Here is a 19,498-nt window from a genome sequence, read left to right as displayed (position 1 = left end):
AAATCAATGTTTTAAAAAAATACTAATGTACACACAGTATATAGTTACGATTGTTATTTGTGTTTGTTGTGTTATTTGTAATTGCGAAATAATGTACTATCTTGACCAAAATGGCAAGCATTATAGTAGACAAACGTCTAAAATAAAAAGTTCTTGACGTATCTCCCTACCCTGTGTCATGCTGCTAGTGTTTTAATCCTTCATGACCAGATTTTGTTTTGAACCAACAACTGATCTTCAAATAAAATTCATTCTTTCTAAATAAAATTCTACTTTCCCCTTCTTTTTGGGGAGGGTGGGTCTGGTTGGATTACAACGGGGATAAGATAGTATGAAGTTTTAAAAAATTTTAATGGGAAAGCCTTCAGTCTTAAAAATAAACGAAAAGAAAATCCTCAATTTTAGCTAGACTATGTACCTCAAGCCCTTTTTCTCTGCTAGAATAAGGACAATCCTATCTTTAGACTGTCTGATGAATACTTCCGAGTCTTTCCCGAAGATACAACAAACTGTGACAAACTTAAGTACCAGACAGAATTCAATTATTACTCAAGGAGGAAAAACAACAATGAAAAATCCAGAAGGAATATCCGGATTCTTAGAGAGAAAATGCCTAGCACTTAGCTCCTAGCACTGGACCGGGCTTAAGAGCTCTGTGACTATGAGCAAGTCACTTCACCTCTCAGTTTGCTTGGGTAGATGAGGAATAACTAAATTATGGCCTCATTTCTGACAGTGGACTCATCCACGTACACAGCAGACACTGCAAATCAAACAGCCTTTTCCCCAGGGAGCACAGACTCCGCCTCAGTCCTTAAGCAGCCACTACCAACAGATGAGAAGTGGCAAAAGGATGAAGCCTATTCACTTCAGCCCTGGGCTCAAGGGCCTCGGGTTTCTTCCAGCTCTAACAGTCTATCATCTTAAGGAAACACTATTTAACTCAACCTTGGAAAAATATAGTAACTTGCCCTCATCACTGCCAAGTTGAACAATGTATAAGTAGGAAGGAAATATACGAAAGCTGAATCATGCTAGATAAGCACAGAAACAATAAAGTAAAATATTTCAGGAAAGGGACTTGAAAAACCAGAACAGATAGATTAAACAACGAGAAAAGTAAATAATGAAGTCAAACATGGGCCAATGTTGTGTAATAGAGGAAAAGAAGTTAAAGTGGAATGACCATATTAATAAATGCTTTCCTGAAAAGTCACCAAATAAAGCGAATCTCTATCATTTCTTATTTTCCTGTAATAAAATAGAAATGGTTTATGAAAACATGTATTCCCAACACATCAGAAATTATAGGAATGAATGCAAAAAAAATTTTTAATCGCAAAATATAAATTTTATTAATACAGTAAAAATACTAAAGTAGCACATTCATTTCTGCCTTTTTTATTTCATTTTCTCTTTTTAAGTTTAAAAGTATCTAACTATTGTCTCTATTTTTATTAAATTTTAAAACCAAGACATTCAAGAGTAGGACAGTACTGGAAGATATTACCAAAGACTTAAGAGTAAGGAAAATAGGTTAGGAAAATAGATCTGGAATTTAGGAAAGAGACCTTGGGAAACAGGCTTCATAAAGGCTTCAGTTTCAGATGGTGATATTCTAAGGAATTTTAGAGACGTCACTCAACCCCATTATTCATCTGCATCCATTCCTCTAATGTGGTCCACTTCTCTCTTTTAGCACAAGAAGCTTTAAGGGTTGGGGCAACTGGGTGGGTCAGTCGGTTAAGCGTCTGCCTTCGGCTCAGGTCATGGTCCTGGGATCCAGCCCAGTGCGATGTGTATCGGGTTTCCTGCTCAGTGAGGGGTCGGCTTCTCCCTCTACCCCTCCCCCTGCTTGTGCTCTCTCAAATAAATAAAATCTATAAAAAAAAAAAATGAAAGAAAGAAAAGAGAAGAAAAGAAAGCAAGCTGTAAGGGTTAACAAATGACTCCTAAGATCCTTCCAGATCTAAGAGTCTATGATCACTCAACTTTTAAAAATAGGTGCCTTGGGAATCACTCTGGAAAGATTCACAAGAACCAAAGACAAACTGGAAAGCTAAGGACACAGGGAGAGTGTCTCTCTCTCTCTCTCTCTCTCTCTATATATATATAATCTCCATCCAGTGGTCTCTTTTGAGTTATGTTTCATATGCATTTATTTTATTTTTAAAGAACAAACCTATCATTTGTCGCATCGTGATGCTGTATATGGAAAAAACAGTAACAAACATTGTCTTTGACTTTTGAAATATGCATGGTACATCCAGGAATAGCAAAAATACTATGGTGGAAGAGCAAAACAATAAAAAAGCATTAGCCATCACAGTCCTAGTAAAAGAATTTCAGAATGTTAATTAAGAAAAAAACCTAACAATCTATGAGACCAATAGTAACACCATTTAAAGAGAGTTTTGGGGAAAAGGAAAAAACATCCTAAAGAAACAGCAAGAGAAATAACCAACTTTTCTGAAGTTCTGCTCAGGCCTTCAAAGCCTTGTGTTTTTGGACCCCGCCCCTTCTCAGGAACAATTCCAATACCTAATGAAATTTCTGGAGCCTTATAAAGAGAGGAAGTGAAAACAATGCTTTACCAAACCCTCTCCCCCAGGGACAAGCAAACTCCTAGCTTGACTCCAAGCTCTTGCTTTCCTGCTCTGATGATCTTGCTTACAGTCACCTACCTGACCATGCCTCCTGTAACAGGGCTTTTACATTTCATTCCTTTGCTTAGAATTTTTGATTTGTTAGGTGTTTGTATTTTGACAGTTTTTCAGGTGATTTTGATAAAATTCCACCTTCCTACTTTCACTCAGAATTACCAGGAATCCTCTGCTCTAACCTGGCTGGCTTCCTCAGGGTCTCACAAATAAGTTCACTGCACCCCTTTGCCTCATTTCTTTCCCACAGTGGTGTGTACTTCTCTTCAACAATCCTCCCTACCCCATCCTCAAATTTCACTTCTCCGTTCTATCCAAATTCTGCACACCCTTCAAACACTAGCTCAAGTCCACCCTCTCCAAAACCCTTCCTAGCTCTTCCAACCCTACCTGGTCTCTTTTCTACTCTGATGGTCAACAACGCTCAGGGTGCATCCACACCATTTAGCCCAGTACTTGCCACTGACGCAGGTGTCTGGTGCCCTGACTGGTATGAATGCATGCTCCTCCAGACCATGCCTCACTCCTACATGGTGAAGACATTTCATACACCTTCAAAGAAATAGCACACTTGTGACTTTTAGAGATACTACCTGTTTTACTCTAATTTCAGGAGACTGGGGACATACCAAGCTTTGCTACAGCAATTAAATTAACTTTCAGACTAATATGGAAAAGCAGTTATAATGTTTGAAAAGGCACACACCTACAATATGCATAATGTGTCCTGATGTCTCAAAGGGAAGACGGAGACTAGAGAACCACTCCAAGAGATTGTAGACCCTGGAGTCAGGGTATAATTCTCCTCAAGTGGAGAATATGAAGACAGAATGAGTTCCGTCAGTTAACAGGCAAAAAGGAGCCATTCTTCAAGAAAATGGCACTACCCCCACCCCAACGTTGACCCTGAGTCCCAAGAGAACCTCATTCTGAACAAGTTACTGTAATATTCAGAATGAATCACTGAAGCAATAACCAACAGATGCGGGACCTGTGAGTAAGCACATGGCAGCCAGGAGCAACAACCACACATCCCATCTAAGTGATCTGGGGAACAAAAAGGGAAAAGGGCAAGCTGACTATCACCTTCTAGACCAAAGATAGCACTGAAGAGTTTCTGATAGGAAAAGTTATTTGGTATTACCGAACCATACACTTAAAATGGATGAATTTTATGGTATGTAAATTATGCCTCACTAACATTGTTTAAAACAGATTTGGTAACTTGAGCTGGAGTATCTGCAGGTGGTGAAGCATTCGACAGTCCAGTAAGGAAAGGGTATCACAGGTTTTTATTGGGGTTTTAAGACAGAAGGCAAAAAACCTCTGGTACAAAAACTGAAATTTTTCATGATACTAAGACAGAAGAGTTCCCCATAAATAATGAAAACTACAAAAATATAACCTCTGAAAAATACATATACACATACTATAAAAATCAAACCACATAAAACTACTGAAATAATGAGGACCAGACGGCTAATGGGAATAGTTTCTGGGAACAGAGAAATGGAAGGAAGTGGGGAGGAAAAGAAAAACTAATATTTAGGACTGATGATAGTAAAAAAAAAAAAAAAAGGAGAACTGATGAAATAAGGGAAGTCTTAGAAATCATGGCTATTGGCCAGGAAGCTTGGCTGACTGCCCTCAGGGTCATAAGGTTTGCTGAGGCACGGGTTCTTTTAAAAGGGGCTGATGGACAGTTTTCTTGTAATAGCAAACAAGGGGAATCGAGAGAGCCACACAAAAGTAAAGGCAATTTAATGCAGGGAAGAAGAGGAGGTTGCTGCGATCACCCAAAACAAAAGTCCAGGATAATATTTCTCAAATTAACAATTATCATACAAACTGAAAAATAATATTTTTAAGTGCTAGAGTAAGACTGCCTTTATCTTACGTCTTAAAAACATACTTCTTTCATTTACCTGAGTTTCTCAAATTAACAAGGAAGCCATATGCCATATTCTGATATAATGGGGGGGGAGAATCATCTTTTATCTGCATACCTATTAGATGCCAGGTACTTTACCATATACATCTCTTCATACTAATTCTGCAAAATATTACCATCCCCATTTCATAAATGAAGAAACTGAGGCTCAGACAATAAAGTGCCTGCCCAAGGATATATAACTTCTTTCTCAACAGTGGATGTGAGATTTGAACCTGACCCCAAAATCCATGCTTTTTGGTATATCCATGCTACACTATATCACATTGCCTCTATAAAATACTCACTTTCTACCATGGTTTTACTTTTATGTTACAGCACACCACACATTAACAGAAACAAATTACTGAAGTGACAGTAACTGGCAACAAGAAGCCACAGCTGGAGGCAAAAGAGAAGGACAAACTATAAAATAACTAAAACACAAAAGTGTGGAACAATTTAATGCAATTACCAACAGCCTATAAACGTCAACAACCTCAGAAGGCAAGTCAATAGCACAGAATAATACCCAACACACACAATGAATTCTAAATTCTGTGTCCTCCAAATCATCTTGGTTAAATTAAGTTTGAAGGATTCCATTTAAGATCAGTCATCAACAAATGGTGCTGGGAAAATTGGACAGCTACAAGCGAAAAAAATGACACTGGACTACTTTCTTTCACGTACACAAAATAAACTCAAAATGGATTAAAGACCTGAAACCATTAAAATCCTTGAAGAGAGCACAGGCAGTAATTTCTCTGACATCAGCTGCAGCAACACTTTTCTAGATATGTCTCCGGAGGCAAGGGAAACAAAAGCAAAAATAAACTATTGAGACATCAAAATAAAAAGTTTCTGCACAGCAAAGGAAACAATCAACAAAACTGAAAGGCAACCTACTGACTAGAAGAAGAAATTTGCAAAAGATATATCCAATAAAGAGTTAGTACCCAAAATATATAAGGAACTGATACAACTCAACACCCCAAATTAACAAACAATCCAATTAAAAAATGGGCAGAAGAACATGAACAGACATTTCTCCAAAGAAGACATACAGACGGCCAACAGACACATGAAAAGATGCTCAACATCACTCATCACCAGGGACATGCAAATTAAAACTACAATGAGATATCTCCTCACACCTGTCAGAATGGCTAAAATAAAAACAACACAAGAAACAACAAGTGTTGGTGAGGATGTGGAGAAAAAGGAACCATCCTGCACTGTTGGTGGGAATGCAGGCAGCCACAGTGGAAACACTATGGAGGTTCCTCAAAAAGTTAAAAACAGAACTACCCTACAACTCAGCAATTGAACTACTAGGTATTTAGCCAAAGGATACAGAAATATTGATATGGAAGCAGTCCAAGTGTCCAGCAACAGATGAATGGATAAAAAAGATGTGGGGCGCCTGGGTGGCACAGCGGTTGGGCGCCTGCCTTCCGCTCAGGGCGTGATCCCGGCGTTCTGGGATCGAGCCCCACATCAGGCTCCTCCGCTATGAGCCTGCTTCTTCCTCTCCCACTCCCCCTGCTTGTGTTCCCTCTCTCGCTGGCTGTCTCTATCTCTGTCAAATAAATAAATAAAATCTTTTATTAAAAAAAAAAAAAAGATGTGGTATACAATGGAATATTATTCAGCCATATAAAAGAATGAAATCTTGCCATTTGCAACAATTAAATCTCCCAGATGGGGGCTGTATTCTGCCATGCTGGTGGGAACAGATGGTTTCCAGAGGGGTGGTGGGTAGGGGGTGGGGGGATGGTTGAAATGGATGATGGGAATTAAATAGTACACTTATCAGGATGAAAAAGAAGATCAGGAAAAACATAATACATTTTACAAAAAATTACATTTAAAGTAGATTTTAAAAAGATTTCAATCTTCCCACAAAGATTTCAATTTGTAACCTTGGACAAATTTTTGTCCCTCTGTTTTCTCATCTGTAAAACAAAAATAATAATAGTACCTATCTCATGGGGCTGATATATTAATTCATCAGATGAATTAATACAAATAAATCACTTAGAATAGTTCTTGACACACAGCAAGTGTTCACTAAATGTTAGCTAATAAAGTCATTATTATTCTCAAAGTTCATTTTTAAGGAATACTTCATTAGTTCATATTAGGTAAATGAGATATTACTATGCTGTGAACCATATAAGACAGTTAATTGCAGAGACTGGATAAGAGAGACGAAGGCTAAAATAAAGAATACACAAAAGTGAGAGATGTATCTATACAAAGAGAACAGAAGAGGGGTGCCAAGTCACCACCTTGCCTACATTTCTAACAAAATTTATCTCACCATATTATAATCAGTTGTGTAATATGTTTCCTCCATAAGCTGTGAGCACTTTAAAGGCAGCCACTTCTGCATTTTATATTTTATATAATTATTTCATATTATTATTTATATTATCATACCATCATAGTGCCTGCAACATAATAGACACTAAATAAGTGTATAATAAAATAAGTGGGGGATCAGCAAGCTTTGAGATCAATGATGGGAGTACCTGATTTAACCACATCCTAACAGGGCCAGGAGTCAGAGTCAATAAAGACCTATTATCACTTTTTATTCAATTGATTATCAACACTCTATTTCCCTTTTCTTTCTGAACTAAAAAATAAATTTCAAAAATGTTTAAAAAATAGTTAATTAAAAAAAGTAAAAAATAATTTGTTCTAAAATTAGAAATCATTCAAATGATGATAAAACAAATTTCAGTAATTCATATTAAATATTAAAAATAATGTTCTGGGGTCACCTGGGTGGCTCAGTAGGTTGAGCGTCTGCCTTTGGCTCAGGTCATGATCCCAGGGTCCTGGGATGGAGCCCCGTGTGGGCTCCTTGCTCTGCAGGGAGTCTGCTTCTCCCTCTGCCTGTCACTCCCCCTGCTTGTGCTCTCTCTCAAATTAATAAAAAATATTTTTAAAAAATAAAAAAATAAAATAAAAATATTGCTCTGATTAGTCTGTTATGTCCAAAGTTAATTCTAATGGCCAAAAGGTCAGAGAATCATAGCAATAAACAGATACTAAATAAGAGACACACCTACTTTTTAGCTGTTAATCCGCTAGATGCAGTGCAGATACAAAAAAGCAAAGGCACATCACTTACCTCTGACCACAGGTACCAAAACAAGCATGCCTGGCGATGACCAACCCTAAACCCCTTGTCTGGGACCAACCTTACCCCAGGTCCTGTTTAGTATACAGCCCAAGCAACCATCATTGTCCCCTCCCTCACAGATATTTGGTGCAAGGGATATCCCTAGCCTAAGCAGGAGAGATAATCCAATTCTTCACCAAGAATATGGAAAGCTAGGAAACAAAACCTAAATTGAGAGATCACATGTGATTGGGTCTGGGGGCAGCATTACAGCAAGTTTAAGTTACATTTATACTGAAACTAAGGGGAAAGCAAAAGCCAAGAGAAAGCAGAGAAAACCAGTCCAAAAAGGAGAGGATGGAGCTGGGGCTAGGGTGAGGGAGAAAGGCACTTGCCTTGCGTGCAAGATTTAAGAGGGTGCCCCAATGTTCATAGCAGCATTGTCCACAATAGCTAAATCGTGGAAGGAGCCGAGATGCCCTTCAACAGTTGACTGGATTAAGAAGATGTGGTCCATATATACAATGGAATATTACTCAGCCATCAAAAAGAACAATTTCTCAACATTTGCTGCAACATGGACGGGACTGGAGGAGATAATGCTAAGCGAAATAAGTAAAGCAGAGAAAGACAATTATCATATGGTTTCACTCATCTATGGAACATAAGAAGTAGGAAGATCGGTAAGAGAAGAAACGGAAGAAGGAAGGGGGGGGTAAACAGAAGGGGGAATGAACCATGAGAGACTATGGACTCTGGGAAACAAACTGAGGGTTTCAGAGGGGAGGGGGGTGAGGGAATGGGATAGGCCGTTGATGGGTAGTAAGGAGGGCACGTATTGCATGGTGCACTGGGTGTTACACGCAAGTAATGAATCATGGAACTTTACATCAAAAACTAGGGATGTACTGTACGCAGACTAACATAATATAATAAAAAATATTATTAAAAAAAAAGATTTAAGAGGGTGCCAAAAAAAACCTCAGTAGTCAAGACAGGTAAATACTGTAATGCACGGTGTTCTTAAAAATCTAAATTAATGTCCTACAATGGAGCAGAGGGACCAAAGGAAGCTGAAGAGAGTCTTTGCAAGCTACAGGCAGAGGAGGGAGTACAGGGGCTTTCCAAGTGCCTGCTCTGGGTTCCAGCTGAGAACCCAGCTGTAAGGGAGCTCAGCTGTCTTAACAACAATCCACTACAACTCCCAGCCCTGTTCCCATACTTTCTGGAAGGCTAGCTTAAGTGGGTCGTATTCCGAGATACACTCTATTTGGAAAAATGAGACGTACATAAAACTATTTTTTAAAAAATCAAAGCAATATAAAATTAACTGATAAAAGAATGGGACTGGTAAATAGTGCAACAAAAGTTCAGAGATCACTGTGGGTGGTCATGGAAGGACAGATATAGCTAGACAGGAGGAGAAGTATATACTAAGCAAAGAGATCAAAGTACATGCCAGGGGTGGGGAAGGAACAGGAATGGAGCCAGCAAAAGGAGAGGAAGAAAAGTAAAAGGGAAGGAGTGATCTTCACACACCCTGTATTCTGGCCTGAGTAGCACTGTTCCTTGCTTTTCCGCCTCCAACCCTCAGATCACACTGTTCGTTATATCTTTTCCCCTTTTCTCGTGTTCAAATCCTTTCACATCTTTCAGGGACAGTTCAAACATTTCTTTGAAGAGGCTTCCCTGGTATCCTACTCAAAAGGAGATACACGCCAGAACTAAGGTTTTGCCAGTGGGAAGAGACAAAAAGAAAAGAGGATATGGCAGGGGGGAAGGCTAAGGGGCTGAATACAGTAACAAGAGCTACTCCCTGAAGAGCAAACTACACCCAGGAGTTCACCTGGGATGTAGTACCATGTCTTAGGAGAGCAGACAGATTGTTTGAATAGCCAAACTATGGAAAGAGCCCAGATGTCCATCAACAGTTGAAGGGATAAAGAAGATATGGCAGGCATGTATATATTTTTACATATATACTCAGCCATCAAAACTCAATATATATATTTCTCAGCCATCAAAACTCTCTCTCTCTCTCTCTCTCTCTCTATATATATATTTCTCAGCCATCAAAAAAACCATGATATCTTACCATTTGCAATGACATGGATGGAACTAGAGGTTATTACGCTAAGCAAAATAAGTTAATCAGAGAAAGAAAATTATCATATGATTTCGCTCATATGTGGAATTTAAGAAACAAAACAGAGGCTCATAGGGGAAGTGAGGGAAAAATAAAATAAGACGAAATCAGAGACAAACCATAAGAGACTTAACTATAGAGAACAAACTGAGGGTTGCTGGAGGGGCGGTGGGTGGGGGATGGAGTAAGAGGGTGGTGGGCATTAAGGAGGGCACTTGATGAAATGAGCACTAGGTGTTAAATGCAACTGATGAATCACTAAACTCTACTTCTGAAACTAATAATACACTATATGCTAAAAAAAAAAAAGAAAGATTGTTTGAAAAAGAGGAATAATAATGGGGACTCAAAGTAGCAAAGCGAAGGCAGGTGTAAAGGTGCTGATGACTAACAAGGCCTTGCAGAGGTGAAAATACGTGTTTGACTTTCAAATAATCACAGATTTATTGACGTCTGCCAATCTAAGCATTCTGCTCCACCCCCATTCCACCCCCACCTACTCCCACACTCCCACTATGCAGGGTATAACACTCCAGTGGCAATATTAAAGAGGAAACAAAGAAAGAGTTCTTTAAGAATACCAACTTGGGTTAATAATCACTCACCATGAACAAAAATAAATCTTGGGGTTATTTCAGATTTTGCCATACCTGCCCCAGCATAAGGGCTGCCTGAATAGATGCCCAACTTACAACGTATACATTTGAGGGGCCTCCTCTCTTTTCGCCATATGCATATCAAAGAAATATTCCATAATGACTCTTCATCAAAAAGGTAACACCACGCCCAGGGAGCCAAAATATTTTGTTGGTTATAGTTTTCCATAGGGATATCCCTTACCTTATAATAATAATTAATAACCTCCTGCTCAAAGGGACTGCTATGCAATAGGCTCAGGAACTCCAAGATTCTACCTGTATGCCTATATGCATATTAAATATGTAAATGCCAGACTGTTGCTTCTGGTTAGAACTTAACTAAAAGCTCTAAGAACTGTCTTAAACACCCGGAGAATAAATAAATTCAACCTGCCATCACACTCTCATTCACCCTTGTCCCGAGCCCTCATTTTCTCCCACTTGCCATGTTTTCATCCATTTTTCTCACACAGTTCAGGAACTGCATTCGCTTACGTGCACTTGGAGTGATATTAGTTGCTTAGATATGCTCTGACAGGAAACTGTTTATTTGGAAAGGGTTATCTCTGTGTATCAGGTACCTTGGTTTGCAAGCTTGTCTTGGTGTGTTTGTGTTCTTTAGTGAGTAAGTGTAGGTGTTTGCGCATATGTACCTGAGGGAGTGTATATCTTTACAAGTCAATAAGTGTGCACATCTGTGAAGGAAAGTTAATTGTATTTCAATGATTCTCAAACTATTGAGAGTATAAGGGCAAAAGAAATCAGTCACAGAAGACTATATACTGTATGATTCCATTTTGATTAAATGTCCAGAATAGGCAACCCCATAGAGACAGAAAGCAGATTAATGGTTGCCTGGGGTGGGTGGGGGGGACGGGAGAGGCTGGGGAAAGCTGGCAGCAACTGCTAATGAGTAAGGGGTTTCTTTTTTGGCGTGATGAAAATGTTCTAAAATGGACTCAACTTTGAATATACTAAAATTCACTGACTGGTACTCTTTCAATGGGTGAATTGGATGGTGTCTGAATTTCAATAAAGCTGTTACATATTAAAGAGAGAAAATAAGGAAACCAGAGCTGTCCTGCATTTCCATAGAAACGTAACCTGTCTTTGAGAATATTAACTTTGCTTCTATTTTACTGAAGCTTTGGATTCAAGATTCCCCACTGATAAGTCCCCTAACTGGTCTTTTCTCCGTCTCCAGTTTTCTCTTTACTCATGAGGATGGCACACATGTGGGACACAGCGTTTACTGATAATCGCTCAGTGTCTGAACAGAAAAGAACAGCTACGCCATGATTACACCCATATAAAAATATGTATATGGATGAACAAAGCCTGGAAGGAAATGAGGAAAAATTAAAACAGTTACACTGGAGTAATAGTTTGGTGTGGGAAACAAAGACAAAGGAAAAACTAAATTTCCTTACTACCTGAAGCCCATCGACAAGTCCCTGAGACAGGCAGAGTGACATTCCTCTAGAACTCAGCTGCCTGGGATGTTAATGCTTTGCTAGGGGCTAAAAGCATCTTAGCTGGACCCCCAGAATCCTGTAGGGTATGCAAGTTCCTTTGGAAACTTCCTTTATCTCTACCCCCCCAAGATATATGTTGGCAGTTATCCCCCCCCGCCAAGCATATAACCCACTGATACACATCTGAAGGGTTTCATGACTAAGGTTTATTACACAGTAATAAATAACCTTTTCCCAACAATAGCGAGCCCCATCAAGGTCCTGGAAACCTTGCTTCCAAAATTCCTTAGAGACTTCCCCATCTCTAACCCCCTCCCAACCTGAAAGTATATAATGGGCCACTCCTCATGACCCCAGTGCAGCTCTTTCTGCCCACAAGTCCTGTCCCCGTGCTTTAATAAAACTTGCACCAAAGACATCTCAACAATTCTTTCTTGGCCATCAGCTTCAAATCCCAACATCTTTCCTACCTCACAGTTGAGGTGACATTCTTTAAAAAATAATATTGTATTGTGTTATCAGTCAATAAAATCTGGGAGAAAAAAATAACCAACCCGTCTTAGAACTTGTTCCAAGACAAATTCAGGAATTGTGTGGCACAAAGGACAGGACTGGACTGACTGTAGTGTAATAGAAAGATGGAAACTAAAACACATGGATTATACAGATTTACATCTATTTTCACCAAATCAATAAACAAGAAAATACAGCTTGCTCTAATAGAGTCCTAGGTGATCTCTCTGGGCTTGAATCTTTCTCCCCAGTATCAGCCTGGCTTATGGGCAGGGTGCCAGTACTACTGAAACTGAGGCTGCCTCCATTACCTCAACCCACAGGAAAGCCATTTCAAATTCAAATTCATTATTGGCATTCCTGCATCAGAAAACATAAAGTAACCAGCTCTGGATCAATCTCAGGGTAGATGCAGTCTGGAAGAAATGCATAAAAGTTTGTTGTTTTTTCCTTTTGTTTTTAAAGATATAGGTCCATGCTTAAACTAAAAACAGAAGCACAATGAAAATAAAAAGTAGCTCTGTTGATTTTCAATTAACATACCAAGTCCATCTAACGGAGAAAGGCAAAACTGTTTAACTATGTTGCTGGAACAACTACATATCTGTATGGAGGGAAAATGAACCTACCTCCTACCTCCCATCTTAACAGAAAAATTAATTTGAAATGGATCACAGACCTAAATGTAAAACCTAGAACAAGAATGCTTTGGGGGAAAAAATAGAGAGTATCTTTGCAACCCTAGGGATAGGCACAAAAAACACTAACCATAAAGGTAAAAACTGATAAAATGGGCTTTATAAAAATTAAAAATTTCTTCTCATCACAACATCAAGAAAAGAAATAGAAAAGCCACAGACTGGGTAAAAAATATTGTATATCTGAAAAGGACGTGTACTCACAATATATAAAGAACTCCTACAAATAACAATTAAACAATGAACCAGCCAGTGAAAAAATAACCAAAAACTTTAACAGATACTTTACAAGAGAAGCCAATTACTACAGAGTAAAGCTTTCAATATCCTTAATCGTCAAAAAAAACCTACAAACTAAGGGACACCTGGGTGGCTCAGTCTGTTAAGCAGCTGCCTTTGGCTCAGGTAATGATCCCTGGGTCCTGGGATGGAGTCCTGCATAGGGAGGGCTCCTTGCTCCGTGGGGAGCCTGTTTCTCCCTCTCTCTGCCTGCCGCACCCCCTGCTTGTGCTTGCACGCTCTCTCTTTCTCTGACAAATAAAATCTTAAAAAAAAAAAAAAATTAAACCATAATGAGGTACTTTACAGCTTCTAATGTGGCTAAAATAAAAAAGACTGACAGCACTAAAATTCAGCAACATTAAAAATGTGAAGCAACTGGAACTCATATATAAACCATTTTGGAGAACTGTGCGGCAGTTTTTTAGTAGTTAAACATACATCTACCCTATGACTCAGTAATTCCACTCCTAGGTATTTATCAAGAAAAATGAAAACATCTATCCACAAGAGACTTGTAAAGGAAATGCTCATAACAACTTTATTTCTAATAACCCAATCTTGGAAAAAACCAAACATCCATCAAAAATAAAACAGACAAAGAAATTAGGCTATATTCATACAATGGAATACTATTCCTCAATACAAATGTACCAACTGGGGTGCCTGGGTGGCTCAGTCCCTTAAGCAATCTAACTTTGACTCAGGTCATGATCTCAAGATCCTGGGATTGAGCCCCCGCCCCAACCTTCCGCTGAGCCCTGAGCCCCCTGCCAAGCCCTGCGCTGAGTCTGCTTGTCCCTTTCCCTCTGCCCCTCCCCTTGCTTATACTCTTTCTCTCAAATAAAATCTTAAAAAAAAAGTACCAACCAGCAATATAACACAGATCAACCTCAAAAACACTGTATTACATGAAAGAAGCCAGACACACAAAAAAGCATATATTACTGTATGACTCCATTTATGTCAAGTCCAAGACTAAGCAAAACAAATCTATGGTGTCAGAAATACGAAGTAGAAAGTGGTTGCCTCCAGTGGAGGACAGCGAGTGAGGAAATGACTAGAAAGGGGCATGAGGGAACTTTCTACGGTGATAAAAATGTTTTCTATCTTATTCCGGTAGAAGTTACAGTGTATAAAGTTGTTAGAACTCCTTGAACTGGACACTTAACATACGTGCATTTTATTGAATGTTAATTATACCTCAATAAAAATACAAAGTAGCACTTTGCTTCAAGATATGTTAATCATTTTGTTTCAAATGAAATTCTAGAATATGACATAACAGACACCTACATTTTCAATTATTTGCCACTCTGAATAATTCACATTTCTGTTCCTTCGTTACTGCAAATAACCTAATGGATTACAGACATAGATAGTAGAATATGTGTTCATGTTTAATTTTTCATAAATAGCAAATTTAGTTTGATGCTTCACAATTTCAAAATGTACCCAAAGGACTGTTAGAAGTCGAGCAGACTCTTCTGTTTTCTATAGCATTTTCCTCTCAATATGATTTTATAGTTGTGATTTACAGTTGTGTGGGTCTGCTATAAAAATGAGTATAAGTGGGGGCACCTGGCTGGCTCAGTGGGTGGAGCATGACTTTTCATCTTGGGGTTGCAGGTTCAGGCCTCACATTGGGTGTAGAGATTACTTAAAAGAATAACATCTTTTTTTAAAAAAAATGAGAATAAATAAGACATATAACTCAAATGTCTTCAAGGAAAGTCACTGACAGGAGAACAATAATGCTTTAGCCACTATGACAGCCTAGAAAATAATGCCCTCCTCAACTATTTTAATCAAGACAGAGCCCATACATATTTAAATTTAAGAACAATTGAAAAGCATGAATAGTTTGCCAGCTAGGATCTTTAAAAAAAAATAACATGCCTAAATAACAAGACTTATTACATTAGTAATACATATTAGTATATCAGACTGACACCTGAAAACCCACTGAGCCCTTTTCTCCGGTTTCACTAGGTCCTCTTTCGTCTTTCTCTTCTTCATCTTTTCCTCTCCCTCTTTTGGTCTCTCCCGGTATATTTTTATCCCCACTGCCTCTCACTCTCCCTATGATACTGCTAATTGATTTTCACATAGCCAGCTCACCCCAGGTTCCAAATAAATAAATTTACAAAACTGTACCGTATTCTATGTAGATTGGTCACATACTCAAAACAGTATAGAGAGTATAGCCTGGAGGGCGGGGGTGGGTGTTGGGGGGACAGTGATGACCAGTGAGCGGGGAAAAAAAGATGATTCCACTGTTTCCCACCCCACAACTGTAAAAGATCGCTCCTGAATACCTACTGCAAGCTTTCATTCTCTACACATGGCTCTTACAGTAGTGCTCTGAGCTATAAACAAGTACATGGTGCCTAATATCGGAGAAAGTAAGCTCCCAAGCAAAAACCATGTTTTATACGTCTGTATTCACCATGAGCCTAAGATAGTGCCTTGTACAGGATGGGGCAAAACACATACTTGTTGAACTAGTGAATTACTGAATTAACGGGAATGAAAACAGTTGAAGGTGGAAGAAGATGACAGAAAAAAAAATGAGAGGACAAAGCAAAGAGAAAGGAGGGAGGAGACAAAACGGAGAAAGAACAGAAAAAATTTGTGATGGCAATTATTTTATTAGAATGAACGGATCTGGGGCGCCTGGGTGGCACAGCGGTTAAGCGTCTGCCTTCGGCTCAGGGCGTGATCCCGGCGTTATGGGATCGAGCCCCACATCAGGCTCCTCCGCTATGAGCCTGCTTCTTCCTCTCCCACTCCCCCTGCTTGTGTTCCCTCTCTCGCTGGCTGTCTCTATCTCTGTCGAATAAATAAATAAAATCTAAAAAAAAAAAAAAATAGAATGAACGGATCTTTTTAAAAATTGAGAGTTGGGAAAAGCCATTGCTATGTATCTAATAGCACAGCAATCACACTGGTCATCATAAACACCTTCAAACATCTCTCATCCCTTGATACTTAAAGTAGGAAAGACTACAGCATTCCTATGTGACATGCAGATTCTAGGGACCTTCTTCAAACTTACAAGATCCTGAGTTAGTCTGAAAAGCACCACCCTACACCCTTCAAGTCCTTTCTGTTGTACTGAACCTGTGTTTTATTTAAATGGGCCAGTAGCTGAGACTTGAAAAATCTGATTAGAGTGAAACTGATCATTGTAATGGGATGTGACCTGCACGTATTTAACTTTATGTATTTAACTTCAGGTGAAGTTATTAACTGCAGAATAATCTGGCCTGGAGAGTAGACCACAAAACTTTAGAATTAGTCATAAAAAAAATGATTAAAAGAAATTGAGCACTGGGACAGTAACATCCTCAGAAAATCATTTTTCTTCCTTCAGGCTTACCACAGGGCTTGGAATGACAAATGTGGCCAATGTTTCCTGAATGAATAAAATAAGTGAATATTAAAAATCAGAGATATTTAGGGCTAGAATAATCTGGGGTCATCTGGTCTAATAACCTCATTTTTAAAAAATTTTTTTCAAAAAGATTTGAGAGAGAGAGAGAGGGAGAGTATGAGCAGGGGGAGGGGCAGAGAGAGAAGCAGGCTCCCCGAGAGTAGGGAGCCCATGCGGGGGCTCGATCCCAGAACCCAGGGGCAATGACCTTAGCTGAAGGCAGATGCTTAACCGACTGAGTCACCCAGGTGTCCCTAGTAACAAACTCTGGGCACCCGGCTGGCTGAGTAGAGCGCACCATGCTTGATCTCCGGGTTGTGAATTCGAGCCCCAAGTGAGGTGCAGAGACTACTTAAAAAAATAAAGATGAGGGGGCGCCTGGGTGGCACAGCGGTTAATCGTCTGCCTTCGGCTCAGGGCGTGATCCCGGCGTTCCGGGATCGAGTCCCACATCAGGCTCTTCCGCTATGAGCCTGCTTCTTCCTCTCCCACTCCCCCGGCTGTGTTCCCTCTCTCGCTGGCTGTCTCTCTCTGTCGAATAAATAAAATCTTTAAAAAAAAATAAAAATAAAAATAAAGATGAGCAAACTAGAAATCCTCACCAGATGGAAAGTAAGCTGAAAGAGTCAGACTATACTGGGTCTCGCATTTTAATTCTCTTTTTGTTTCTTTCCTAGAAATGAGTTAGGAAGGAGATTTTAAATATAATGACTTCGGACTCTGAAAGAAGCAATAGGGTAAAAGATGCCAAGGACTAGAAGGAAGAGAGTAGCAAAAGTAAATGAGGCTGGACAAAACTATTTTTCTAAGCCTAATATGTTTTTTGACAGACCAATTAATTAATCAACCTAATCTACCAAAAAATTAATCTGAAGCATTCTCAGAAAAAGAAACATGAGCTGCATGAAAATGTTACAAACCAAGGGAGACCGCACATAACTAACTTAAATCTCCACAGGCTTATTTCCTGTTCAAGTATGACCTCCTGGGATAAGTTTTACTGCAATGTTCATTACCAGACGACTTTTGGTTTTAAGAGAAGCCAAGGGCAAGTTGGAAATGCGATTCTTAACTAAACATTAAAAAAAGAAAAAAGAAAAGAAAAGCGGCTGTTTTCCATTTGTTTGTAATTAGATTGCAGGCTTGCAGAGGAAACACACCAACTTCATAAGCAAAAATACAACGACCCAGTCACGTCCTCAAAGCAAATCAACACAAACTTCACAGCTGGATACAGCTGTGCTGCACAGGAGCCAGGAATTTATTTTAAGGCAGAGGATATAGATCAAAACCGGCAAATCCAAGACAAACCAGATTTTAATCTCCCCCTCCCCTATCGCAAAAGGGTGTGACCTAAGGTGTTGGGTTTTTTTTCCCCTTTTCTTCTAACTTTCAACTAGCAGAAGCGTTTGAAGGAGTCTTGGTGAGAAAACCTTTTTAAGAGGATCGTCCCCCAACGACGCCTCGGTGGAGTGGAAGGGGCGGATAGGCACGGCGAGCTCGCCCAGCTTCTGCAGGCGCGGGCTTCGGCGGGAGGGGAAGGGGCCGGTCCCGAACTCGGGGAGGCCGGGCCCCCGAGTGATTCATCAGCAACCGGGGGTTCGCGCGCCTCCACCGCGGGCGACGCCCAGCGCGCCCCACGGCCCCCACCCGGGCCCGTCTGCCCTCCCCCAACCAACCCCCAATGTCTCCCCGCTCCCCGAGAGACACCGGTAGGTTAGGAGACCGGGGCCGGCAGCGGGAAAGTAGCAACCTCTCCCTCCTCAGCCACCATGGCCGGTGCGACTCCCTGCCTGCGCCCGCAGACGGACTTCCTGGAGAGCACCAGGCTCGGCTTACCTGACTGGGACCCGCTGAGGCCGCCGACCTTCTTCACGGACCCGCGGAGATGGCCTATCCCTCGGTTCCCAGCACCCGCCCGTCTGCCTGCGTCTGCCTCCTTGGGAGTTGCCCGATCCACTCGCCCGCGGCTGCCCCAACCCGACCACTCTGTCGGTGCGGCTGGTTCCCCCTCCGCCACGGAAGCGCGTGCGCACTCCCATGTCGCGGGGGCATCCTGGGAGTTGTAGTTCCAGTCGGAGGGCGGCACCATGGGCTTTGCAATCCGCAGGATGTTGAAAGCGGCTGCGGATAGTTAGCCTTACTCCAGCCGGGGAGATCTTTACTAGTGGAAATATCTACCCTCGACCCTTTGTGAGCTATAAACAGCAACTCGAGGCTCTTTGGTATAGATTTTCTCTTTACTTTGACTTTTACTAAAGAGGTACACAAGGCAGGGCTTGTACTGTACCCTTGCTTGCTAATGCAAGGACATAACATTGAGCCCTTAAACTCGTCGTGAAAAAGTGATAGAAAAGTAAACAAAGGCAAAGGCACAAAAGGGGCATAAATCAGGCAGATGTCATCTCAAGGGCGTAGTGACCCTAGTGATTTCCTTGGGCATTCAACCAGGGATGATGTCGCAGCGATAGCCCCTATATTCCCAGACAGTTTTGGCCCCAAACCATCTTCCCATTACAGCTTCAAGCTCCACACCAGGTGGTAAAGCTGAGCGAATATGAGTGGGAGAAAAAACCAGAAGTGCTAC

General features: G+C 40.4%; 1 protein-coding gene across 1 annotated transcript in view; it reads right to left on the bottom strand.

Annotated features, from left to right (window-relative positions):
* TMOD3 (tropomodulin 3) overlaps positions 1-18,930 on the bottom strand; it is a 75,830-nt gene extending 56,900 nt beyond the window's left edge. Inside the window, exon 1 of the mRNA XM_045812038.2 lies at positions 18,751-18,930. The gene's annotated coding sequence lies outside the window, so the exon portion shown is untranslated. The remainder of the gene's footprint in view (positions 1-18,750) is intronic.
* Between the last annotated feature and the right edge of the window lie 568 nt (positions 18,931-19,498).

The sequence above is a fragment of the Ursus americanus genome, chromosome 36 (genome assembly GCF_024610735.1).
Source record: "Ursus americanus isolate L20-20 chromosome 36, mUrsAme1.1.p, whole genome shotgun sequence".
In the NCBI taxonomy this organism is placed as follows: domain Eukaryota; kingdom Metazoa; phylum Chordata; class Mammalia; order Carnivora; family Ursidae; genus Ursus; species Ursus americanus.
This window is presented reverse-complemented; position numbering and strand designations above follow the sequence as displayed.